At 40.4% G+C, this 27,715-nt stretch overlaps 1 long non-coding RNA gene across 4 annotated transcripts in view; it reads left to right on the forward strand.

The window, feature by feature from the left end:
* LOC132436865 (uncharacterized) overlaps positions 1-27,715 on the forward strand; it is a 385,752-nt gene that overhangs the window by 226,915 nt on the left and 131,122 nt on the right. For all 4 annotated transcript variants that reach the window (XR_009521899.1, XR_011246707.1, XR_009521900.1 and 1 more), the window contains exon 3: positions 20,482-20,575. This is a non-coding gene — a long non-coding RNA (uncharacterized lncRNA). The remainder of the gene's footprint in view (positions 1-20,481; positions 20,576-27,715) is intronic.

Here is a 27,715-nt window from a genome sequence, read left to right on the forward strand (position 1 = left end):
TCTCAAAATTTTCGGATAAGAGATAGTACTAACAACAGCTGCCTTAACTTCAGCATGTGTGACAGTTAAACACTGCCTATTGTTAATCCTTTTAAAAATCCAGCTTTTTGCATATAAAAAAAGAAGTGCAAAGAAATTAAGAGATTTGTCCAGTGCCACACAACTGCTAAGGGGCAGAGGTGGGAATTAAACCCAAACTGGGCAGACTCTGAGCCCATCCTTCTTACATACTGTGCAACCACTTTGTGCCTGGGTGATGACTTGTTCCAGAAGCACTTGCATTTTGATTGTGATCATATTCAAAAGGTGAAGGGATGAGTTCCAAAGTTGAACTTCCAGACACTTGCAGACGTTGGAGAGGATGGGAGTAAAATAGCAGGGGGTCTTCTTTTACGGGGTCTTCTCAGCATCTTTCCCTTACGCAGTGTATTGCCCTGTGCATGTCTGTTCAACAGGCATTTATGGAACACATCTGTCAAGCTCTGTGCGAGGCTCTGGATATGATAATGTGGTTGTTAAGAACCACACTTCCCTTCTCCCTTCCTTAATAGCCTATCCTTTTCTGGAAAGTTTGACTTGTGGAGCAATGTCTCCAGGATCTATTCCTTTTTATTCTTATTAAAAATAATTCTCATCCCACCTTAACAGAATCCTATGATATCAGATACTAGTGATGTTTAAATTTTTCATTCCCGTGCCCAATATTGACTGAATTTTTCAAATTTAGATTTGATCTGTTCGTAATTTGGAGAACGGTAAGCATCTGAAAGATGGTATTTAGTATGCCTGGTATTAAGCTTATACTGAAGTAAAGGACATGAAAGAGTCTAAAATTTGTCACCAAATGAAACCAACAGAAGCCTGCAAAGTGTCACGAGATACTCAGCATATCTTTAAATGGCAAAACTAGTCCTTTTTCCATAGACACTGATTCAGTGACTGAAGGCAATTTTCTTGTCTTTTAACTTCTTAATTATTTTAATTGAAATGAGACATGCCTAGTTTCTTTACCTGCTCCCCCTATGATTTTTGGATACCTTTTCTGTAGCTCTCCCAGGATGTGGTTTACTTGTACATTATCTTTCTTAACATGTGGTGTTCAGAGTTAAAGACAGTATCTCAGTGGGGGCCCATAAGACAAGAGTTCATGATCGTCTAGTTGATCTGGAAACCACTTTTTGTCTCAGCTGAGATGGTGTCCACTTGTTTAGCAGTTTTCTCCAGGAATTGGTTTATATTGAGCTATCACACTCAGCTTTTTCTCCCAAATTTCTTTAAAACTTTTTCTTTATCCTTAAAATTAAAATCAATTAAATTAAATGACACACATTTAAAAATTCTCAAAGGGAGAAATTTCTGTTTACACTGCTAGTATTTTATCTTGTTAATATCAAATATATTTTCTCAGCTTTAAAAATATTTTTAATTGAAGTATAGTTGATTTACAACACTGTGTTAGTTTCAGGTGTACAGCAAAGTGATTTAGATATATATATATAAACTCTTTTTCAGATTCTTTTCCATTATAGGTTATTACAAGATATTGAATATAGTTCCCTGTGCTGTACAGTAGGTCCTTGTTGTTTATCTATTTTATATATAGTAGTGTGTATCTGTTAATCCAATACTCCTAATTTATCCTTCTCCCTCTTCCCCTTTGGTAACCATAAGATTGTTTTCTATGTCTGTGAGTCTGTTTCTGTTTTGTAAATAAGTTCATTTGTATCACTTTTTTAGATTCCACAAGTAAGTGATATATATTTGTCTTTCTCTGTCTGACTTATTTGGTTAATCTATTTTCTCAGCTTTTTCAGGTGTTTTTTCATCTTGGTGATAGTGGGGAAGGTTCTGGAACTGATGAAACAAAATTAGTTATGGGATGAAAATGGTTGAAGTTAAGTGACAGGTACTTAGTGGCTTCTTCTACCATCTTGTATTTTTTGCATATGCATGAAATTTTCCAAAATAAAAATTTTAAAAATTACCCATATATTATATTTTTGTTTATACCTAGCCTTAACCATCTCATCTAACAATACAGCAAAAACTTTGCCCAACGTTTTGCTGAAATCAAAATACACTTTGTCAAAAACATCCCTCTCAGTTAATTGTCTGGCAAATTTTCAGAATTCCTCCAAAATTGGAATTAAGCATTAAAAAATTAAATGACAAAGAAACATTAAAAAGTTATTAAAATCTCTGTTAGTTTGGTTTCCAATCTTGGCCAAAACTTTGTCACATATAACAGTATTCCCTTGGTATTCTGTCACTGCTATAGCATCAAAGTTGTACATTTATGTATATTTTGGGACCTTAGTTATTAGCTAGGCTGAGTCCAGGGATGAGACAGCTCATCCATATATGAAGAGAGGTAAAGGGCACTGGGTGCAGAGACATCAATGGGAATAAGAAGGAATCATATTTACCAGAATTCCTCTAGGGGAAAGGAGTTGCAAGAATTACTTTGAGAAGACGCTGGGGATGAGAATAAAGACTTCCAAGACTCATGCTCACGTTACAATAAAAAAGTCTCTAACCTGATTCTGAGGGTGGTGGGTCAGGTAAGGGCAAGGAGACATTTGTGGAGTGTTAAGCTCATCTGGGATGAGAACTGAATTACTCAGATCAGCTCAGCACAGCTGGAGCACCCCTGCAATCAGCCTCACCCCACAGAACATATAACTCCTCTCCTTAGTACATATTGAACAAATATTTTTAAACCATCGGTCTGAAGGGACAACAAATTATTAAGTCAGCCCTGGGTCTCAGAATGTAATCTGCAAAAATTAAAATTATAAGCAGATTACTAGAAAGTAAAGGAACACTTTACTGACACTTTTCTAAAGATCTAACTCTCCGGATGATGTCATCTAATTTTGCTTCAGGAATTGTAAATGTTACATGTTCAAAGACTTAGGAGAGGAAAACACACAACTGAAAAGAAGTGAAATGCCAAAGAAAATGGACTGAGTCACAGCTCAGGACCCCCGGCCACCCCCAGGGCAAAGTAAGAGTTATCCAGAAGGGCTTTACCAAACCGGGCCGGCCAAAGGGCCAGAGTAGCTACGAGGACCGTTTCCACCCTCTTCCCTGAGCACTGTAGACACAGTTGCTCCAGATGCAGAGAACATCAAATTCAGCCAGCTAGCTCCAGGTTAAGAGAATGGCAGATACAGTCATGAGAATGGTTAGTAGTGTTTAATAAACTTTTTGGGGGCGTATCTTCCAGAAGGCAGAAATGTGAAAGACGTGGCCTTGAGGGACCTCCACATCTCTCTCATCAGGCTGTGAAAATTAGTCTCCTCTTGTTGAATAGGAAAGGTTAGCGTTTAATAGTTAATGAAGGCCAGATAATCTGAGCAGATAAGAGCAGATAAGAGTCTGCACAGACTGCATTTGGGACAACCCCAAATCCTCTTATCTCTTCTCAGAAAGTCTGCTGTTTGTAAGATATTGCTTTAAGGAGAGGAACAGAAGCACATATGAAGAGAACCACTATCTTTTCCAAAGAACGCAGACTACACGAAGAGGTGCTGCTTTATAGGTTTATGGGGAGCTACAACAACATACTATATTTTTTTTCCCCTGGATTCAATACACTGACCCCCTGGTAGATCAACTGTAAAACATTTACACCATTGTGGACATACTGTAAGACTCCCTCCTTCTTTTGCTGCTTGCACTACTCTGTGATCTGTATTGTTTATACCCAAGTGGCTCGTAGTGTACTCCTATGAGGAAATGTTCTGAGCATAGTGAAACCCAGGAGGAAACGGAGAGTGGGTTAAGCTTTCTTTGATGGAGGCATTCAGCTACCTTGTCTTTGTGCTCAGGGTTATTTAAGGGCAGACAGTAGCAAAAGTATCTTGCCCCAGTTTAACTCTCCCCACTCCACCCCACCTTTTATGTCTCTCTTGGGACAAAGCTAGCCCAACCTCTCCAATTCCCTAAAAGTCCTATCAACACAGGTCATGATTTACTCCTTCCGTGGAGGCTTTCCCCATCCCTCCTTGACAGTATCTCCTCCCATTCACTGGGGATTGGATGTAAAAATTGCCTCCTGCCCCTGCTACTTCTGTGACTGTCCAAAGTGTAAGCTCCTTTTCCTCTGTCTTCTCCCATCTTTTCATCCCCAAACGCTTCTGTGCTTTTCTTCCTATTACATACCCAACTTTTCTCTTCTCCCCTCCCTCTCCCACTTTTCTTCTGTGTCCACTCTTATCCTATATCCACAATTCCCCTTGCCCTCAGCCCCTCCACTGAACATTCCCTGCACAACCTTGCCTTAGCTGGTGTTTGACTCTCCCTGAGGACCTTTTTGCCCCCAAATGGAGGTGGCCCAATTCCCCAGCTCCAGTAACTTGGGTAGTGTACTCCTCATTCTCAAGGCTAATTTCAGGCATGAGTCCTTCTCTATCATGTAAAAATCCTTGCTCTTTGGTGACTTGGAACATCCAACTAAATCCCCATCTCTCCTTATCTCACTCCTTTACCAAATTTCTCGGTCTCCCTCTCATTCTTGGAAGCACCTAGCTTACAGCCTTATTCTCCATTGTGGGTTACTTTTCCTGTTCACATGGATTCCTCATGCAACACCCTGGCCTCTTGAATTTTTCATCTTTCCAGATCCAATAACTTTCAACTTTCCTCAGTTCAGCGCCTCATTCTTATGATCCCATACTCAGCAAGACCCTTCTCCAATCACAGGGCCCTATGCTTCTCAAACCATAGGGTTCTGGGCTTCCCTGGTGGCACAGTGGTTGGGAGTCCGCCTGCCAGTGCAGGGGACACGGGTTTGTGCCCTGGTCCGGGAGGATCCTGCATGCCCGCGGAGCGGCTGGGCCCGTGAGCCATGGCCGCTGAGCCTGCGCGTCCGGAGCCTGTGCTCCGCAGCGGGAGAGGCCACAACAGTGAGCGGCCCGCGTACCGTAAGCAAAAAAAAAAAAAAACAAAACAAAACCCATAGGGTTCTGTTTTTCCAGCATCATCACTCTTGAGTCCCTCCACGATTCCTGGCTTTTTGTCCATCAACTCCTCCTACTTTTACTGCTCTCTCATCCAACTTAGACCCCATTGTAAATCACTTTAGTCACTTTCTTTTAATGTCCTTGCTTGCCTGTCCTCCCATTTTACCTGCCCAGCTGAATCTCAACCTTTGATCAATCTAGCTGTAGGTCTTCTCAGTTTTTACCTCACCACTGATGATTGTCGTGAATGTTACACAGCCATATGTATTCATGCTCCTCAAGTATTATGGTCTCCAATCCCACTCTTGCCTTTTCAGTATTTGCTTTAAATATTGACTCCCTTTTCTCTGATTCCATGATAGGTCACCCCTGCTTCTAATGAGACATGTTTTAGTCTAATATGAGTTCATATCGGGTTGTTGTCTAGTCTCAAGGGCCTGGAATCACTCTAGATCTTTTAAATGTCTTTGATATTCTGCTGTGATCCATTATGTTTTATACAGTAGAGGGGGGTTTTATACCATAGATTTGTGGTTTTATACACTAGAGGGTGATAATATATTTCTCACTTTTGAGTACACGGTGAGTACTTCTCTGTGGTTCTCATCCTTTCCTATCCCACAATGTGCTGGAAATATACTGTGTTGGAACTTACTGATTAGTATGAACATTCATATGCTTACTTCAGTGAATAATTCTAAAATCTCATCTTGGTTATTTCAACAGGCTTTGACTTCCGTAGAATTCTCTGCTCTTTTCCCTTCTGTGATTGAATTTCCTGGAAGTCTCTGCTCCACCCTCAGGGATCCCTATGGCCCAGTCAGCCCGAGCTCCATCCTAAGGAAAGAGAGAGTCAGTTTCTTTTCAAATTTTATTTTTTGAGAGAAGTTTTAGGTTTGCAATAAAATTGAGAAGAAGGTACAGAGATTTTCCAGATACCCTCGCCCCTCACACATGCATAGCCTCCTCCATTATCAAAAGCATTCACCAGAATAGTATAATTTTTTAACAAGGATAAAAATACACTGACACATCATAATTATCTAAAGTCCATAGTTCACCCTTAGGGTTCACTCTTGGTGCTGTACCTTCTGTGGGTTTGGACAAATGTAGAATGACATGTATCCATCATTATAATATCATATAGAGTATTCTCACTGCCCTCAGAATCCTCTGTGCTCTGCCTATCATCTCTCCCTCTACCTCAAGAATCAGTTTTAGTTCTTCTGTGAGATTTCACTCATTTGATATGTGAATTTAAGCTACTTCCTTCTCTTTGGATGCTCTAACTCTTTCAATGTGAAATGGAATAGTTGTCACTGCAGCCCAGTGACAACTTTAACCAGTGTTGGTTAAAGTACTCTGATTCTAGAGTAAAATTTAATTTGAAAGCAATTTAAAAACTTTATTTTTAGAGCCAAATTATGCTTCTCATTCATTTTACAGGAGTAAACTAAAATCTACTTTCTGCATAATTTGGTGTGTTATATTCCCTATACTGGAAACATAAGCAATAAAAACTAAAGTTAGTGTGTATTGCTGTTTAAGAAGAATTCTGTGCCTCAGCTCCTTGACTAGAGACTTAAAGCCTTTCTCCTTTGTATTACCTGAACAACATACACCCTATTCTCCTTTTAAATATCTAGAATAAAATATACATCACTGAATTATAACAGCTGATGTGTGTCTTCTCTATTATTAACTAATTTAATGATCAAGAGTGATACTTTTTCTCAAACTTCAATTTGCTTGCAACAATTCAAAAATGATAATAATAGTTCCTGTGCTAACCATCCTATCTCACTACAGCTCCAAGGATTTTCTCCATTTTGAATATGAATAAACTGAGAGAAAACAAGAAACCCAGGAGATCTCACAATAAGTAGTTTGGCTGAGATTTAAAAACAGGGTCATCAGTACCTAAACACTGAACATTACGGCAGGTTAAAAAACAGGTTAAAAAACAAACAAAAAATGCAATTTCCAGTGTGTTTCAAACACCTGTGTTCCCTCCCCTGTGCCCACCAAGTCCTACCCGTCCATCAAGTTCCACTGAGTTGATTGGTTCTACCAGGTCACATAGATATTTCCCTGCTGAAGGATGACTTCTGGGAGTTGGAGCGGGTCAGTTTTAGCAAAGAAGAGGCGAGGTCTTGGTTGACCTGCCAGTGATGTGTGGACTGAACTTCCTGAGAGACACGATTGCTGTACCCAGTAGGGAAGTTCTGAACAGGACCCATCTTGTGAAAAGTGGAAGGGACCGACAGACATGCTGGATGTGCTGATAAACAACAAAGGCTGTGTCATCTTCCCAGAAAAGAGGAAGCTAGGATGATGCACAAGCACAAGATCCCTGACTTGAAAGCATCCTTTTGCTTAACAAGAAGGTTTGGGAAAAGAAACACCATACTACTGAATTTCATTTGTTTTGTAGCACAGAAAAAGCATTCAAATGAGCATTTATTAAATTAATCGAATGAGTTAGAGCTATGAAACAATGCATGGTGTGGATCAAAATGTGATCAGATGGCAGCATTTCTCATTTAAACAAAACAGTCTTTATTCTAATGCAGTGGTTTTTAAACAACATTGGGGATCTTAAATTAGAATTCAGAGTCCCTCACGAAAGGGCTATAACACATCATTATCTGCCTCTAAACTCTTCTATGCCAAATCCCTCACGTCACTCGAAGAGCTTTTTTTCTGAAACACAGGTCAGCTTGAGTAACTTTCCTCCTCAAAAATGGTTTCCCACTGCTTTGGGAGTACATTTCTAGCACAGTGTTCCAAATTCTCCATAATGTAGCAACTTTTTGCTTCACCTGGTTCATCACAAGAGCTTCTCTGAATTAATCATTAACCTCCCTCCAAAGCTTTTTCCAGGCTGTTTCTGCAGTTTGTCTTGCCTTCCGCATTGCTCTGCATTTTAAGATTCTGTAGTCCTCACTCTACTACACCCTCTCCGTGAAGCCTCTATTAATGCTCCAGTGTGAAGTGCTCTTTCCCTCCATGGAACTCCCAATCTCTGTCACACTTACACAGCTGCTGCATACTGCTCTGTGCGGTTGCTATTTGAACTCTTGTCTAATCTCCCATGCATTACAATCAGATTGTTTGATACTTTCTTGAATCTCCTATGGCAGTGATTCTCAAACTTTAGCAAACATCAAAATTACTTGGAGGGCTTGTTAAAACACAGATTGCTGGGCCCCATTCCAGAGTTTTTGATTCAGTAGTTGTAGCGTGCAACCCAAGAATCCACCTTTTTAATAAGTTCCCAGGTGATGCTGATGGTCTTGGTCAGGGGACCCCTGCACCGTAGGGCCCAGCCTAATGCCTTACACATCGTAGGCTCAACAGGATAATTGGGTGGGTGATATAGCCATACTTATGAATTGAAAATTTAGCAGGTGTTTTATTAAGACTTTTAGCATTGTGTCTAAGAATATAAATTATCATGGTTGTCACTTACAGGTATGTAAGATAGTGGAGTTTATATAATCTCTGAAAGTTGACATATTACGTGTTAGTGTCATCCAAATAGTTCTGATGTGTATTTGGACCTTTGAAAGTGGGTGATAAAGCACATGGTGAATGAAGATCTACCTATAGGGAACTGAAAGGAAAAGAAACTGCACATTTTTCTCCAACACTCGTGGCAATATAAGTAGTTTCCACTTTACCCACCAGGAAATGGGAGCTCAGAAAGGTCACATAGCAAAGATGTAGCAGGACCCGGGCTCTGTCCGGTCTTTAGTCTCCCTTGCTCATCTGCTGTACTTCCAGTTCCTCCCCAGAAGAAGTAGCACTTTTGGCGGAAGTAGATAACAGACATTAAGAAAATATTAAGTTCAGGCTCAGGACAACAACCAAAAAAATCCCAATTTATTTTAAATGAGTTGTAATGAATAAGTGGCACAGATATGACCCAAGCATGTGTTGTCTACTTCTCAGTATTCCTTGGAGGCATGGACTCTACTCATTTCATGCCTCCTAAGACAAGGCATCCAATTGCCTGGTTAAGACCTAAGGCTCAGTGAGTGGTATTAACCCTGTCTTTTCTTTCTTTCTTTCTTTCTTCCTTCCTTCCTTCTTTCCTTCCTCCCTTCCTTCCTTCCTTCCTTCCTTCCTTCCTTCCTTCCTTCCTTCCTTCCTTCCTTCCTTCCTTCCTTCCTTTCTCCCTTTCTCTCTCTCTCTCTCTCTCTCTCCCCCTTTCTCTCTCTTTCTTTCTCTCTCTCTTTCTTTCTTTCTCTCTTTTTCTTTCTCTCTCTCCCCTTCCTTCCTTCCTTCCTTCCATTCTTCCTTTCTTTTAAATGTGCACATGGCTCTTTTTTTCTCTTTGGGGAAATCTGAGAGATTAGAGCTGTTGCCACCCAGAAGTCAGAATAAGTCAGTGAAACTTACTGAGTTACCAGAGAATGAGTCTATATGTGGATGTCGGGAGCAAGGTTTCATGAGAGAGTTAGGAATTTCTAAACATTATCTGTCTGCTCTCAGAGATAAAAAACAAGACACGTCTGTTTCCTCTGTGACAATCAAATGGGATGTTCCTTGGCTCAGACAACCTTCTGTTGCAGAGGTAGTGCAGCATGGATTGTTGTGCAGGGTGGAGGGCTGTGTAGGGTGGAGGGTAGTGCAGGGTGGATGCAGCTGCAGGGTGGATGCAGCTGCAGGGTGGAGGGTAGTGCAGGGTGGAGGGTAGTGCAGGGGGGAGGGTAGTGCAGGGGGAGGGTTGTGCAGGGGGGAGGGTAGTGCAGGGTGGAGGGTAGTGCAGGGTGGATTGTTGTGCAGGGTGGAGGGTAGTGCAGGGTGGATGCAGCTGCAGGGTGGATGCAGCTGCAGGGGGGAGGGTAGTGCAGGGGGGAGGGTAGTGCAGGGGGGAGGGTAGTGCAGGGGGAGGGTTGTGCAGGGGGGAGGGTAGTGCAGGGTGGAGGGTTGTGCAGGGTGGAGGGTAGTGCAGGGTGGAGGGTTGTGCAGGATGGAGGGTAGTGCAGGGTGGAGGGTAGTGCAGGGTGGAGGGCTGTGCAGGGTGGAGGGTAGTGCAGGGTGGAGGGTAGTGCAGGGTGGAGGGTAGTGCAGGGTGGAGGGCTGTGCAGGGTGCAGGGTAGTGCAGGGTGGAGGGTAGTGCAGGGTGGAGGGTAGTGCAGGGTGGATGCAGCTGCAGGGTAGACTGTCGTTCTTGGTGCAAGAGCTTCAGCATCATCCAGGAACATGTTAGAAAGGCGAGTTCTCAGGCTCCACACCCACACAGTGAACCAGAAATTTTGGGGGTGGTACCCAGAAATCTATTTCAATCAGCCCTTGAGGTGAATCTGATGCAGGCTGAAGTTTAAGAATAACTGCTAGTGTTTAGTTATCAACAAATTAGGCAGTCCCGCAAACTACAATTCTTTTTTCAATGACTGTCACCAAATCATAAGAAAGTTGTGCTTTTGGACAAATTCTGTAGATATTCCAGTGTGGTTTCTGACAAGGAAGTGTCTTAATTTTGGGACAGGTTTTAAAAGAACACAAAATTTACGTATTTTTCCTTGTGTATTTGTTTTTATTTTAAAATTTTGTTTTGTATTGATTGTACCTTTGAGAACAAATATTTAAATTATAGCATGGATAAAGGCTTTGCTATAGAAGTTCAGAGTTGAAAGTTCACTTGAAATGTCATCAGATCGAATTCTTATCTTAGAGTTGAAATAAGAAGCTTAGAAGGTTTACATGAATCCCTGGATCTCAGAGCATTGTTAATCCTATTGTTTTCTCTCTGTCCTCCATGAAGCATCCCACTTTCACTGGGCTTGTGCATACAAAAAGGTGATATAAAAAAATAATAATGATAAGTAAATAGTATCTTTCACTTACTTTGGTCATCATTTACCATACCTGAATAAATCACTGCCTAGGTACAATATTTCCATACAGTAATTCAGAATGTCTCTCTTTGGGTCTTTTAAGTTTACAGTTTATAATTCAATTTTATAAATGTTTTGAGGTCATGAATTATTCTTTGAGGCTGAAAATATTTAAGAGTTGTAGTCTTGAATTATTCTCATGCAATACACATACCACATCATTCTGCATCGAATTACAGAATACCCTCAGGAATTTTTAGGGGTTCCATAGAGCCCAGGTTAAGAATTTCTGCTTAAATAAGCTCATCTAACACTGTGGATGAAAAAACTTCCTTCCCAAAATTATCCTTTTCATCTAAAGACTTTCTTTAGGAAAGGATTTTTGCTCCACCATGAATCCCGTGTAAATAATTGCCACCTAATTCCCCCACCTTCCCCTCTGATGCCCCAGACTCAGCCCTGCATTTGCAAACGGTAAGCAGCAGGGCCTAAGGGGTGGATTCTCCAGTTTGCCCTCTGAAACATTCTCTCTCCTTCTCCGCAAGGACCCCTGCCCTGCCACCCTGCACTGGCACTGTCCATATTATTGGAGGGTAGGGGCAAGTTCTGGAGGCAATTTAAATAAGCTTCCTTGTACCAGAGATAAGCAGGACGTACAGATGCAGTTGAAATTTTATGCACATTTGGAAAGCTTGCTTATTTTAGGATTTTGTTCAGAAATGAGTCACTGGAGCGTCTGTTTCTGGCTCTGTGTCTGTGGCTCTGTCTCTCAGAATGATAAAATTCCCAACTAGTGGCCAGAGAGAGCACATTAGTTTAAAATTTGTTCTAGTCAAGAAGCTCGTCCAGTGTAAGTGCCAAGGGACATGCCATAACAGATTTACAGTTCGCACAATAAATAAAGAGCCGAAGAAGCCTGAAGGGAGGTGAGCGCGGAGGATGCTCTGGAGTAGTGAGGACTGAGCAGGTCACAGAGTCAGTACGTACCGAGGTAGTTACATCTCCAGCAACCTCTGTTATGTACACAGAGATTTAGGAACAACCATCATGTGATGAGGTCCCAGGTAAAAGTTGCAAGCTGTTACTTATGTATTAGTTACTCTAGAATTCACTAGCATAGATTGACTGATTGATCACATAACCACAAAGCAAAATTTAAGAGATTCATCATGGATCCAGGCATTTAAATTGGGGTGGGTTAGGCAGTTAAATGGAGGGGCAAGCAGCTGGTGAGGCTTAGCTGGGAGAAGCATATCAGGTGGGTCATGCCAGTGGCTGGGTAAATGGCAGTGGCAGGAGGACTTGCAAGGTCCAAAGAGTGGGTAGAACTTCATAGATAGGGTTTATTTATCTTTTTCTTAATAATGCTTTCCAATTTTCTGAAAAAAATTTTAAGAAGAAGGGGTCACACCTCCTAGAGATATGGAAATAAAAACAGAAGTAAACAAATGGGACCTAATGAAACTTAAAAGCTTTTGCACAACAAAGGAAACCATAAACAAGACGAAAAGACAACCCTCAGAATGGGAGAAAATATTTGCAAATGAAGCAACTGACAAAGGATTAATCTCCAAAACATACAAGCAGCTCATGCAGCTCAATAACAAAAAAACAAACAACCCAATCCAAAAATGGGCAGAAGACCTAAATAGACATTTCTCCAAAGAAGATATACAGATTGCCAACAAGCACATGAAAGGATGCTCAACATCACTAATCATTAGAGAAATGCAGATCAAAACTACAATGAGATATCATCTCACACCAGTCAGAATGGCCATCATCAAAAAATCTAGAAGCAATAAATGCTGGAGAGGGTGTGGAGAAAAGCGAACCCTCTTGCACTGTTGGTGGGAATGTAAATTGATAACAGCCACTATGGAGAACATTATGGAGGTTCCTTAAAAAACTACAAATAGAACTACCATCCGACCCAGCAATCCCACTACTGGGCATATACCCTGAGAAAACCATAATTCAAAAAGAGTCATGTACCAAGATGTTCATTGCAGCTCTATTTACAATAGCCAGGACATGGAAGCAACCTAAGTGTCCATCAACAGATGAATGGATAAAGAAGATGTGGCACATATATACAATGGAATATTACTCAGCCATAAAAAGAAACGAAGTTGAGTTATTTGCAGTGAGGTGGATGGACCTAGAGTCTGTCATACAGAGTGAAGTAAGTCAGAAAGAGAAAAACAAATACTGGATGCTAACACATATATATGGAATCTAAGAAAAAAAAAAAGTCATGAAGAACCTAGGGGTAACAGGAATAAAGACACAGACCTACTAGAGCACGGACTTGAGGATATGGGGAGGGGGAAGGGTAAGCTGTGACAAAGTGAGAGAGTGGCATGGCCATATATACACTACCAAACGTAAAATAGATAGCTAGTGGGAAGCAGCTGCATAGCACAGGGAGATCAGCTCGGTGCTTTGTGACTGCCTGGAGGGGTGGGATAGGGAGGGTGGGAGGGAGGGACATGCAAGAGGGAAGAGATATGGGAAAATATGTATATGTATAACTGATTCACTTTTTTATAGGGCAGAAACTAACACACCATTGTAAAGCAATTATACTCCAATAAAGATGTTTAAAAAAAAAAAAAGAAGAAAGAGTCATTACTGGCTAGGTTGACCCAAAAAACCCTGGTCCTATTTGAAATCCTTTTGTGAAAAGCTCAGAATGGCCTAGTGATAATGAGTGACCATGTATAATGTGATCCTAAATAAACAGTTAATAGAAATATGAAAATTATTTAAAAGTCTTATTTGAATATAGTCGATCATTTTTCAAAAGGGCCTCCTTTTAAGTTGAACCAACATCTACTAAAATGTCACCGGTTTTGTAGTCGATAAGCTTTAAAATGTATGTTTGGGATAACAATGTATAGCTAATGTGTTCATTATTCATGACAATGGTACGTGCACCATTTTAATCTTCATTATCCTCTGTAGACATTATCTAATTTATCTGCAGCAGGGTTCTGAGCAGTGCACTGTTATTTCTCTTATTGATCAGGCAGAGGAATTAATGCAAGGCGAAAGGCCTTGATTCTCCAAGGTCCCATTTCTCAACACTGATCCATCAGAAATATCGAAGACAAACTGTTGACAGTCAACAAACAGAAAGGTAGAATGTTTGCCAATTTGACTGGAAAGTGTTGCTGGTGTTTACTTACCCTAGAAGGCTTAAATGAAGCAGGGATCTGGAAACACTTAAGAGCCCATATGCATTTCTACTGAAATGCTCCAGTTATAATGGCAGAGACTTTTTGCTACTACCTATGGGCAGCACCAAGGGGTTCCCCATGTCCTTTTCTCTAGGGAGACAGAGGCAGCTTTGCTTTGCTGTCCTTAGAGCTCCTACTTCTCTTTTTACCTCATTCAAATGGGACCTCCTCAAAGTGAGCATTTTCACCATCTGGCAAGTCTGTAGTGCTCTCTCTCTAGCAAACAACCTTTAGTTATTCCTGCTACCCCTGGCCCCTCTGTCCACCCCTCTTCCACCTCGCAGGTGAATCTCTTTTGGCCAAGTGCATTCACAGCTATGGGAGAATAGCTGGCTAGCTTTCTGGCTTCCTAGGACTGGTAAAACTCTCCTTCCCTTTCTCGATGTTTTGTTTTGTTTTGTTTTGTTTTGTTTTTGCGGTATGCGGGCCTCTCACTGTTGTGGCCTCTCCCGTTGCAGAGCACAGGCTCCGGACGCGCAGGCTCAGCGGCCATGGCTCACTGGCCCAGCCACTCCGTGGTATGTGGGATCTTCCAGGACCGGGGCACGAACCCGCGTTCCCTGCATCAGCAGGCGGACTCTCAACCACTGCGCCACCAGGGAAGCCCTTGATGTCTTTTTTTTTGGACATTTTTATTTGAATTGCCTAAAAGTAGTTATGACGAAATTTACCAGAAGTTGATTTTTGAGGATCTGGTAGAGCCATAGGTAATATTAAGACTGTGTAAGTCTTGATCCTCCATGGTCCTGAATCTTCCTTTTGGCATTTTCCTATATTGGCTAATCCCGCTTCAAAGTATGGAGTCTTGAGTAGTTGCGGTAGTTTGTACAGTTTCACCACTTACTAATGCAAGTTTGGAAACTTGAGCAAATTGTTTTGTTTAAGTTTTAGTTTCCTCATCTATAAAATGGGAGTAATCCATACAAGTCACTTAAATAATGCCTAGCTTATACCAAGCATTAAAAAATTGTGAACTACTGTTTATTATTTCAGAGCAATTATAATTTGATAATTAAATATATAAAAGAGGTTGGATCTTTTTATCAGGCTAATGGATTCCTTTGAACTTTTTTGAAAAATTTTTATAATTTGTTTTATTTTCTACTCCTAGAAAAAAAATAGAACCTTCCTTAAGAACCATAAAATGGCTTGCCTGTGACTCCCTGGAACCATTTCAATTAGTTAAGAGCAGCAAACAGCATCTCCCCAGCTTTATGCCACTTTTGCCTATTCTTACTTCCTTTTCTGAAGTTCCTCTTCAAAAAAACTCCTGACACTTTCTTACATCTTCTCCTCAGTCTTTCAAAGTCATCCCTCTGGATGAGATTGGACTTTGTCACTACGCTCTTTCTGCTATTTCTTTGTAGTCCACATGGTTTCTGGAAGCTAGACATAGATAAAAACGAGGCAGGTCTGTCCACAGGAGATGATAACAATGATTAGAAGAGGAGGGGTGCTGTGGGAAGAAATAGTTCATCCTGATCCTGGCAAAGGAGAGGAGATCTTCAAAAGACAAGTGCCTTACGTTTAGTTTAATTCTCTTTGGCTTTTCTTCTTTTCCTCTTCGGAACAGTTGTTGTCTGAGTTATTTCTCCTGAGATGGTGTGAACAGAGAGGCACAGCAGTGGTGAAACCTTTATTAACTCTGGCACAGGCCTGACCGCAGAGCAGAAAACTCTTTCAAAGCTAGGAAGCAGGGCTTCCCTGGTGGCTCAGTGGTTGAGAGTCCGCCTGCCAATGCAGGGGACACGGGTTTGTGCCCCAGTCCGGGAAGATCCCACGTGCCGCGGAGCGGCTTGGCCCGTGAGCCATGGCCGCTGAGCCTGCGCGTCCGGAGCCTGTGCTCCACAGCGGGAGAGGCCACAACAGTGAGAGGCCCGCGTACCACACACACACACACAAAAAAAGCTAGGAAGCAGCCAATGGTTGACAAAAAAAAGATATGAGAACTGGGAGGGGAGAGGAGGTGGGTAGTGGGTATGGACAGGCTGCAGAGAAGCAAAGCGAAGTCATCGCCAAGTGGCATCTCTCAGAGCTGTGCAGACAGAACCAGGGACCTTGTCCCTTGCCGCAAGTTGTGTTTGTTCTCCTGTGACAAGCTGATGGGGTAACCTATTGCAAAATCTTTTGTAGTCTCTTCCACTCCAAAACAGAATATAGACATTGACATTGTGCTCTCAAGTTCAAAGCAGTAAAAGGTTGTCTGTGAAATGAACTGGATGCTTCACAGACTGATGACCCAAGGTTGGACAGTATAAAAGAAAAGCCTGCAGTAAGTGGCTGCTTTGGGAAAGTTGGTTGTTTTGGGAACAGGTCCTGTTTGGGGGAACACTTTGGCAATATCATTTGAATAAAACGTATTCATATTTAACACCCACAAAGGTCTCCATAGATGTGTGTACAAAGTTTAAAACATGCATAGAATTTGCCTAAAGTTCTGGTATTTTTTCCTGTATTATAGTCTTTGTGGTTAAACAAGCAAACAAACAAAAAACCTGCTTAAAAAATGATTAATCTCATAAAGCATTCTAAAAATATTTACAAAATTAAGACGACTATTGCTAATTCTCCTACAATCTTGAATATCTTTCTTTTCTCATATGTTAGCAGGACACGGTGGAGGTTTCCATCTGGCTTGGGGACATTTGGTGCTTCTCTCTTCTTACTAGATCCTGTCTTGATTCTTTGAAAGGCAGAAGATAACTCATTTAGCTTGGTATTGCTTCCCAAGTATCTATATTTACTCTTTTATATCTCTATGAAAATTCCCCTTTCTCTTACTCTTTTTATGCATGTAAGGGCCACTTTCTTCTGTGGGAAAGAGTAACTCCATGTATAGCCCCAAACCAGTTACTGTAAATATGAAACCCAACACTTGTATCATTTTTACTGAGACTGTCAACCTCTTACCATCCTCACAGTGGCCCATTCCAATTAATGTTTTATCTCCATGGAAACTCAAAGGCATATAAACTAGGCTCTGACTTTATTTTAAGGCCTTAGGCTAATTGGTTGATTTTCCTAAGATACCGTGTAACAAGAATTCCACTCTTTCTACCTCCTGCAGTCCCCCTCAGAATGACTGAGAGAGAATTGGAAGCTCAATGCTTGATCACATTTTGATCAGGTGTAATTTAAATCTTTGAGTCTGGATACGCATAGGGAAGCAGGAACAGCGGAGTTTACTATAAGGGCTTGGGGAGTGCTGAATTATTCTCCATAAAAATATGAGAGGAAGTTAATCTTTGTGTTCACATCAAGAAGAATACTGAGAAGCTGGGGTGGGTGAGGCTAGGGACATGGAGACGAGACAAATGACTTTTAGAATAGAAATGTCTAATATTCAGTTCTAGATTTTTGGTGAAGAGGCAAAGTAAATCTTTTCCTTTAACATCTCTTCACGAAAGTCTACTACCCACTCAGAAGCTCTTTTAATATAGAAATCAAGGAAAGAAACTAAAACTGGGCTCAGCTTTTGGGTTAGCATGGAACAGGAAGCTCTGATTCATCAGGGCCAGGAGGCTGGAGTATCCCTGACAGTGTAAGTCCTGGAAGAAGTTACAGGAATCTTAAAAAAGGCAATGCGTTTTCTCTGAACTGTGTTATAGGAATTGGGGCCAATTTTACCAAGATCTTAACGAGGCAGCATGACCCCAGAGGGCAGCTGATTATGAATCTATAGCCCTGGGTAGGTCTGAAGGCTGGCTCAGCTACATGTTAGCTAGTTAATAAAAAGAAGGTAAAACCTGGTTTCTTCATTGGTAAAATTGGAATCATATTTTTATAATTCAGGGTCATCAATTGATGCTTAAAACAGATGAAACATTGTTGAAGAAAGTGATATTCTCAAAGTAGCACTGCCCTCCCCCCCATATTACATTTGAATTGTAAGGAAAAATGTATCTTTACAATTGAGAAATTACAAGTGATCTTAAAATTGACACATATCCAAGAGATCAAACTTAATATGGCCAAAGAGTGTGATAATGATACAGAGATTTTGTGGAAGAGCATCCTTGTTTTTTGAGAGATGCATGCTGAAGTATTTAGAGGTGAAGTGTTATGTACAACTTACTTTAAAATGTGCCATATATATGCACACAGGTAATATGTGTATGTGTACATGTGTTTCTCTCTCTCTCTCTCATAAATATATGTCTCTCTACATATATATGTATTATATAAAACATATATATGTCCTATATATATACATATATATCTTTCTCTCTCTCTCTCTCTCTCTCTCTCTCTCTCTATATATATATATATATGGTGCAGATATGGCATGCAAATCGGGCAAAATGTTAGCAATCAATGAATATAAGTGAAGATTATATGTGTTTATTGGACTATTCTTTCAAAATTTTCAAAATAAAATGTTAACCGTGTAAATAACTAAAATACCTAGCATCACATCAGGTGCCGTGTCTGTGCTCGTTTTGTGTTGGTTACCTTTTCCCTCCTTTTTCCTCTACATTTCTTCACTTTCCCCCAGTTGTGATAAACCCTCATTATGGTTGTCTAAATATACCTTGGGTCTAGTTTCATTGCCCTAAAATAAAAAGTAGCTTCTGAAAAAGCATAAAGCACAAAAAAAGGTCGAGTGCTGTAAAAATGCCCCGAGTGGCACTAATTGGCCGCTCTGCAAGGTTGTTCTGTTCTCCAAAAGGGGCATCCCACGGTGTTGCATGTTAAATACTTTGCAAAATTAAGAGGAAGAAATCAGTAGTTTAGAAAAAAGATACCCAGAATATAAACATTTCTCAATAAATACCGAAATAGAGCAAATATTTTATTTCAGAGTGCTGCTTTAGCGATGCAAAACCAAGATTATCTTTTCTTGGAGCTTTTCTCCGCAAAGTAATAGGTGTTAATGCCTGTGGAAATGACGAACATTTATTTGGAAGTTGCCTCAGGGGTCTGAATTATGTGCACAGTTAATTAGATACTATGCCAAAATTAGATACTATGGCAGAAATATATATTTCTGCTAAATCTACTGGCCAGCTTAACTCATGGCCAGTGTGTGTCTTGATTTTTAAGATAAAAGCTCAGGAGTTCTGGGATAGCTTTTCTTTGCTGTGCCTACTTCATACTCTTAAAGCTGGAATGGATATAGGAAAGAGGCAGAAGGAATATGCCGGGTGGGGCATGATTCCCAAATCGTGACCCTTTGGGCCATGATTCTCTTGAATTCCACTTCTTCTCTTGGTCACTTTGTAAAATGAGTCATTTTCATAATTCTACCCTTAATCCTCAAAGCTCCCCTGGTAGAGGGAAGAGAGTGGCAAATTATTTATCATCCCAGCTTGCAAAGTGAGAAAACAGGAGGAATCATGGGGAAATTATTTTCTAAAACTATGCAATAAAAACTCAGTCTATCCTTCTAGCTTCCTTTACTCCATGTATATGAAGCACTGTGTGAAATATAGAGAGATGTGAGGAAGAAAAGAGTTTTGGATAGTTTCTGCTAACTAAATAATAATAACAGGAACAGCAACAATATAAGATTTGTGTGAAATTGCTATGCAAACTGCAAAATTCTAGCCATACACAAGCTGTTATTATTTTTTTCATCAAAGTTACCATCATCATTGTCTTCATCCTCCTCTGTGTTTACAATGGTGGAATATTCAGGAATTGAGGAAGAAAGAAGAAAAATTATTTACTGTTTGGGAAAACTATAAGTTTTGAGTGAAAGCCATCATATTGAAGATTTTTCAAGACATGGTTGGGCAAAGAGTAGGACAGTTGTGTTCAAAGGGAAGATGTCACATGTGTGATGAGGAATGAGAGGAGGATAAAAAACTCTCTGCTGGCAGCAGAATGGGAAAGTAATAGAAAACATGGCAGTCAGGGTTGGAATAAAATGTAAGAGGATGGGAGGTCCAGCAGTTGGAAGGCAGTGAAGCCCCTAGTCTTAGATATTAATGGGATTCAGGAAGCAATAAAGAGCAACTATAGGATTCTAAGAAAAGGCAATATTGTGATAAAGTGATGCTTGGGAAGATGAAGTCTTTTCAAGTGTTTTGAATAGACTGTGGACAATTGAAACCAGAAGAGGAAGGAGGTTTTTAAAATAGAGCAGATTCAAGGAAATAAAGATCTTGCTTTGGTCTGTGATGTTAAGATCGAGACAATGGATGTTTTGAGAGCACACCTGGGACAAATGCTCAAGAAGTAAGGCTTTTGCTAGACCTTAGGTGTGTGGGAACAAAAGAAGGCTAAAAGGGATCTAAAGGCAGAAACGATTCCCCCTGGGAGCCTGAAAAGAAAGACAGACCTATGTGAGACTCAAGTGTGTTAGATGAGACTGGAAAGCAGATTGGCATTAAAATCCGGTGCATTTGAGATCTTGTCTCTCGCAGCCATCATCGGAAATCTGCTGATCACTGTCTTCTGCTCTCTCGTTCTCTTTCTCTCCAGAGTTGCTGTGAAAGAACCTTCTCTCCATCTCAGAGCTGCAGGGCTCCAGGCGTCCCGTTGCGGTCTCCCATTACCCGGACAGAGTCAGTGCCAGGTCAGTGATTGTCAGTTTGCTGAGGCACGCATTTTAGGTATTGCTGTTGTTTTTTCTTCTTGTTTTGTTTCAGAGAATTTCAAATAGCAAGTGATTTTAAAAATGCCTCACTGATGTAATCTCTGTATTGCTGGCCCTTGTATTCTCCTTGCAAAGAAAGCATGGAGCCCCCTGCAATGTTCTCCTCAATTCAAACATGCTGCATGGCACAACCTTAGGTATGGGCACACAGAGAAGATGCAGTGGGTGCTGTGATGACCTGGAACTGTGTCCCTGTATGGGCCTCCTATTCTCCACACAAAGTCCCATAGTTTTCTCTCCCTGCTGCTCAGTATTGTGGGAAGAAAGAAGTTCTAGAACCCTGTTTTTTAATTTATCTTTTTGTTATATTATGCTAGCATGGTACCCAAACAGGACTCTTTATACCATCATATCATTCATTCATTATGAAAATGATCCTAAGTGTTTTACCTAAGTCCATAGGGGCCTACACTGGGGGACATACAGTACCCACTGAACTTACATAGAATCTTTGGAAATAAAAATATGCTAAGTTTATATAACAGTGTTTATATAGTTCCTACTATGTGCCATGCACTTTATTTAATTCTTATAACAACCTTATAAGGCAGATATGATTATTATCCTCCTCCTTATTGTTTTCAGATGTGGAAACTGAGGTACAGAGAAAAAAAATAACTTGCCCTAGGTTATATAGCTGATACTGGGGAGGGTGGGGTTCAATTCCAAGCACTCAGGTTCCAGATTTGGGGGTTGTACTCTCTCTCTGAATGAAAATGGAGATATGTCTACCTCCAGGTAATGCTAGTTATGAACAGATTAAATCCTGCAATTTGTAAACTTGGAAAGAAGCTTCATATGTTGAAAGACAGCAAAGCTTCCATCCTACCTCCATCTTCCCCTCATGTTAGCCCACTTTCACATTTTCTTCAGCCATAGGGGTGGGGGAATTGAGGCATTATGGATCTTTCTGCAAATTCCAAGGCCATGGTTAAGGCCAGGGCCTTGCCCCATAATCCTTAACCTCCCCATCTCAAATATGGATGCCCTGGGATACTCCTTGTAGATGCAAAGAGAAACTCAAGATATAAGGAGAGTGTACATCAACTATATCTCAATTTAAAACATGTAAAAAAAAAGATATAAGAAGAGTGGCTGAAGGGTCATCATCCTGTATGGTCCCTCTGTCATGTCATCTTTGTTTCCCTTTGCTATCATATGATCAGTCTTCAAATTCCAAAGGCAGGGCTTCCCTGGTGGCACAGTGGTTGGGAGTCCACCTGCCGATGCAGGGGACACGGGTTCGTGCCCCGGTCTGGGAGGATCCCACATGCCGCAGAGTGGCTGGGCCCGTGAGCCATGGCTGCTGAGCCTGTGCATTCGGAGCCTGTGCTCCGCGACAGGAGAGGCCACAACAGTGAGAGGCCCGTGTACCCAAAAAAAAAAAAAAAAAATCCAAAGGCAGCTGGTATAAATAACTCAGCTAAGCACTCTCATCTCTTCTGGACAGAGACTATCATTTCAGGACATCACTGTGCTAATTGATTTGGCTGCTTCTGAGTCACTTGCCCAAGTCCAGTTTCACCAGTGATTGCCCATCCATGCAATTAAGACATAAAGGCGGGGGCGGGGGGGCGGGGCATGGTGCTGGGGCTTCTTCCCTGAGCAGAAGGCTATGGGCTGGGCAGTTTCCTAAAGAAGGGATCTCTGAGTATGACAAGCCTTCTGACCTCCATACGCGAGACACCTCCATTCCAGCCATTGTGTGTGCTCAGTGCATCCCAAACCTATTTTATACTTTGTTTTTGATTTATGCCTTTTCCTCCTTCAGTAGTATCTCTTCACTTCAATGGCGTAAATGCTTCCTATCTTTGAAAACTCAATCGAAATTGTCCAAAAAGTCTTCTAAGCTTATCCCAGCTGGAGGTGGTTGCTATCTGATTATGGGCTCCCATGATACTTTAATATATGTACCATTTATTTGGCACATGGCATTTACTGCTTTCCCTAGCCTAATCATGAGTCCATGACTTATCTCCCCAACTACATTATATGCTATTTGAGTCTACATAATAGGTACTTAAAAGCCTGTTAATTGAGAGTCACTTCTACTATAATCTCCGAGAACTCACTGGGATCCTAGTTTTCTCTTGCAAATCAATATCCTGAAGAGCTGCCCCATTCCCCTGTGATGCCAGTGTTACAGACGTGTGTCAATGACAAACCCAAGAGTAGAACTCTATGTTAACCAAAGGGAAAGGGTCTGCATAGATGATTAAGGGAAAAGGTATCAGAGGAGGCTCTGACAAGGAGATACAATGACCTAGATTACCTGATTTTAGGGCAGCAAGGATATTAGACTCCCAGAATCCAGCCCATCCCAAGTAAAGCCACCAGAAACAATGGCGCTAGATGGGTGGATTATCAGAACTCTTTTCCACTAAGGTCATGCCATCCAGCAAACAAATATAAAAGAGGAGATTCATGAACTAGAAAATCAATTTAGAATCTAGGGGGAAGCCAAAGGCTATCTTAGGTTGACCTTTAGCACACAGTCTATTTCAGACTAAATTTTATTATGGAAGCACATTCCACAGTAGGCTTGTAGTGAGGAATAGAATCTAATTAGAGCTGACAGTGCTCCTAGCCTTAGCAGAACTAACAGTCTGAATGAGAACCTGGCTTGGTGGGAATCTGAAAGGAAAATAGGGTGAGATTATAAGGAGACAGAGTATCTCCAGGGAACCCAAGGAGTGGCTAGGCAGGCACACTGTAGTTACATGGATTAGACTGTCCATGGTTAAAAAGTTAAGTAACTCACTGCACTGGCAAAAGGAGCTAAATAAATGCTATATATATTTTTTTGTGGTACGTGGACCTCTCACTGTTGTGGTCTCTCCCGTTGCGGAACACAGGCTCTGGATGCACAGGCTCAGCGGCCATGGCCCGCGGGCCCAGCCACTCCGCGGCATGTGGGATCTTCCCGGACCAGGGCACGAACCCACGTACCCTGCATCGGCAGGTGGACTCTCAACCACTGCGCCACCAGGGAAGCCCAGTAAATGCTATTTTTGAAGTCTGTCAACAAAAACTCAAGTGAGAACAGAAGTAGCTAAAATATGTGAATGAAAATCAGAGAAAACACAAGACAAAGAAATGGTTTAGGAAAATAATTCTTTGAAATGAAAGGATTAACATGAAAATATTCTACTCCTCTAAGGGTCCTAAGGAAACAATTTTTAGAACTGTGGTGCATGTTTGCTAAAAAAATTTTCAGTTCTGTGATTTATTTTTTGGCATTACATTTGATTTGAAAAGAAGGTAAAAGTCTTATAATCATTGTACAAAGAGTCAGATATAAAAGTATAAAAAGATAAAAACGACTTCCTTACTATTAGGCAATGAGTCAGCATGGGTCCAAGTTTTGCAATATAGATCTCTTGGCATCAACTCTGGGAAAATGCTTTCAAACTCTAAAATCCTGTAAAAATGGAGAGAATAATTACCAATATAGACCTATTGCTTTTCACGTAGTAAGCACTTTATTAACCATGTTAAATTGTACACAGAGAATTAATTTTGTTATTTCTTTCTCTCTTGAATTATTTTATTATCTTTTTTCTTTTTTTTTCTTTCCTTTTCTGTTCTTTTTTATCCTCCCTCTTGGTAACACTTGTGCATGATATAAATTAAAAAGTTTCCCGATTTTTATTCCCATATAGCCACTTTTGTTGGTTTCTTATGTATACCTCTAGAGTTAATCTGTACACTGATAAGCATATATGCACAAATAGAATTATATATTGCACATTATTCTGCATTTTGGTTATGTAATTACATTTGTACCATATGAACTTTTACATAATTGTCTGCCTTATCTGTCTTAGATGCCATATAACATTTCATTGTCCATATTTATGTTAAAGATATATATTTAATTACCCTCTACTGATGCATATTTAAGTTGCTTCCAATTTTTGTTATTTTTATTTCCAGCAGGGCTTCAATTAGTATCTTTGCTCAAAGACATTTTGCATGAGTGAGAGTATATCAGTAGAATTAATTCCTAAAGTTGGAACTTTCTGGGTAAAACAGTAGGGTGCATCTGTAATTTTGATGGATATAGCTAAATTGTTCTTTATAGGATTTCTACCAACTTACATACATAACAACAAAGAATGAGAATTGCCAGTTTTCCCATGCTCTGGTTAATGAGCATGATATTAAAGTAAAAAAAAAATCATTGCCAATTTACTCAGGCAAAATGTTACCTCAGTATTTTATTTTTCTTATTTTATTTCTTTTCTTGAACAGCCAGCATCATTTTTAAAAGTATTCTTAACTTCTATATTTTAATTTAATTTTTAATTACATTAATTAAAAATTTAAAAATTTTAACAAAGCTTAAAATGTATTAATAATTTACATCTTATATAAATTGTCACATTTACACTTCAACTCTCATAGTTTTCTCTGGGCCTCTTCACTTTTCTTAAAGTGGAGGAGTGTATTAACACCAAGGTGGCTTTTATTCAGCATGTCTCTATATTCTTTGGCAAGCTTATATATTTGTTCCTTTGTTATCTGTCTTTAAGTGTCAAAATATTCATGAGTACAGTCTATCTGGTTACATTAGCCAATAAATGACTTGATTGGCATCAATGGGGGAAAATGTCAGAATAAAGCTGAGGGTTATCCATTTTTTCCTTTGAAAATGATTATAAGAGGATCATTAGGGCTTCCCTGATGGCGCAGTGGTTGAGAGTCCGCCTGCCGATGCAGGGGACACGGGTTCGTGCCCTGGTCTGGGAAGATCCCACATGCCGCGGAGCAGCTGGGCCCGTGAGCCATGGCCGCTGAGCCTATGCGTCTGGAGCCTGTGCTCCGCAATGGGAGAGGCCACAACAGTGAGAGGCCCGCGTACTGTGAAAAAAAAAAAAGGATCATTAGAGTTTTTCCCTTGTGATGAGCACATTTTGCAAATTCTTTATGTGACTTCAACTCATAGTTAAACCTAACTTCCCTATTTCATTTTAGAAATTCTCTAGTCTCAGGAAGGGAAGGAAGATAAGCTATTTGAATCTTTTAGGGGGTTCTGAGGTCAGTAAAGAAGCCCCCACCAAAGGAGATGACTTTTACCAGAAAAAGAACATACTTTAGTTACACAAATAAGGTCTGCACTATCAATGAAAATCTCAGACCTTCTGGTGAATGATTGATGCCATCCCTCATGTCTGCTGAAAACCTCCCTGGGCATGTGCAGGCTCCATTTTTCTAATCTTATTTCCATGAAAACGCCAGTAGAAAGTGACAGCCTATATCTGGCAACATTTGACTGTGTCACGTGACTCAACAGGGCAGCTCAGAGGTGGGCAAAGGAACTGTACTGGTCTCTGTTGTCAATTTTATTGACAGAAAAATGAGTCATTAAAAAAGGGCATCTGAAATTATAGACCTAATTTAGTTCCTGTGTATGAACCAGCAATTCAGTAAAGCTTGAGAGCAGTTTCCATGTACCTAAGTAGCTGAATGTACCTGGTTTAAAAATCTGTTGAGTCTAGTCCCAAGAAAAGTCAGAGATCTGCTGATTTCTCTCCCCTTCTCTAAAACATGTTGCCAGCAAACCTGGAAAATATTCAGCTCTCTGCAAGATGGCATCACCTGACTAAGAAGTACTTTGTACACAGCCAATAAATATTTAATGCTTTATTTTGAAAATCCCTACTCTTATTCACTTACATTGCAAAAATCTTCCATCGTTGATTCTGACAAAAAATAATAAGAAGAATTATAAAACTATCATTTATATGACAGTGACCTGAAAGTTTGTTTATTTAATGCTCTATTTTGATTTCATAAATTAGATAAGATATAGATTTAACCTTCAGGACTATACATAAACGGAGAATCCTTGTTTTAACTTGCTTTGGTGACACTCTTTGAAGTAGGGTATGACTTTATCTGTTATAGGTTTGGGAACCTTACAAAATTTAATGACCCACTGGGATTTATTTATTCTTTTTCAGATGTAGAATAATGAAATCTAACATGTTCATGGGTATGATGACATTGACAAGGCATATTCTTATTTGAAGTTTAAAAAAGTGGAGGCGAATCATTGGGTTTAAAAGAGAGAAAGAGAGTACTGTAAATGTCTTAAACATTTAGGAACATTTAAATGTATCTTATAACTCAAGGTATTTAATTGAGTAAAGTCGATGAAGGATAATGTGCAGTTTGTGGTGTCTTTTCCTTAATTCTGAAAAAAATCTAGTGACTTGCAGTACCTTTTACAGCAGAGATCACACCCACTCTCCCAGTGAGCTTGTGGCTGAACTTGAACCTAGAATGAGCTTGTAAAAGGCCCTGCTGACAAAAGTCCGAGAAAGGCACCTTAATGGATAATGTGTAGTGTTCTGCAGCGTGAGTCACTAGGGTTTCGAAGCAACATCAATTTGGCCATAAGACATTTCCACAGTTTCCACACTTATCACTCTCTAACTTGGTAATAAGCCCCAATAAAATATGACCTGAATGGATTATAGTGAGAGAAGAATCTGAAGAACACTCTTTTTATAGTTTCCTGTCTTATAAAACACTTGACTGACTCCTTTTGCTAAGGCTATCCTGACTTTTACTGTATGGTGCAGTACGAGGTCATTGGCTCTCAGTATTTCAGGAGGGTTCTGTGTTGCAGTCAGATCAATATTGTGTGTCTCACCTGTGTTATTAGAAGAAAGAAGTATCTGCCTAAGAAAGGGAGTGAAAAAAAATGCTGGAGAGAGGCATAAACAAAACAATGCCCAACGATGCCAATATCTATAAAATGCATGAAATGCACAAAAGTCTGCATCACTTATGGCTAAGTAACAGATGAAGCTGTCAGGTAAAAGTAGAAAAGAAACAGTTGTAATAAAAGTGATCCTGCAGGGCTGTTTGGAGAATAGACACAGTGCATTCAACTTTCCACTCATTAGGGAAAGCTAGGTGATTGAACCAGATTGGAGCAGTTTGTCATGGTGTGATGGTTTAAAGGTCACTCAGTCACACTGAGGTCCTTTTGCGGAAGATTCAGCGTCTAGTTAGGTTTGCTGTGCCATGTGTGTGGCCTTTTCATTG

The sequence above is a fragment of the Delphinus delphis genome, chromosome 14 (assembly GCF_949987515.2).
Source record: "Delphinus delphis chromosome 14, mDelDel1.2, whole genome shotgun sequence".
Classification (NCBI taxonomy): Eukaryota; Metazoa; Chordata; class Mammalia; order Artiodactyla; family Delphinidae; genus Delphinus; species Delphinus delphis.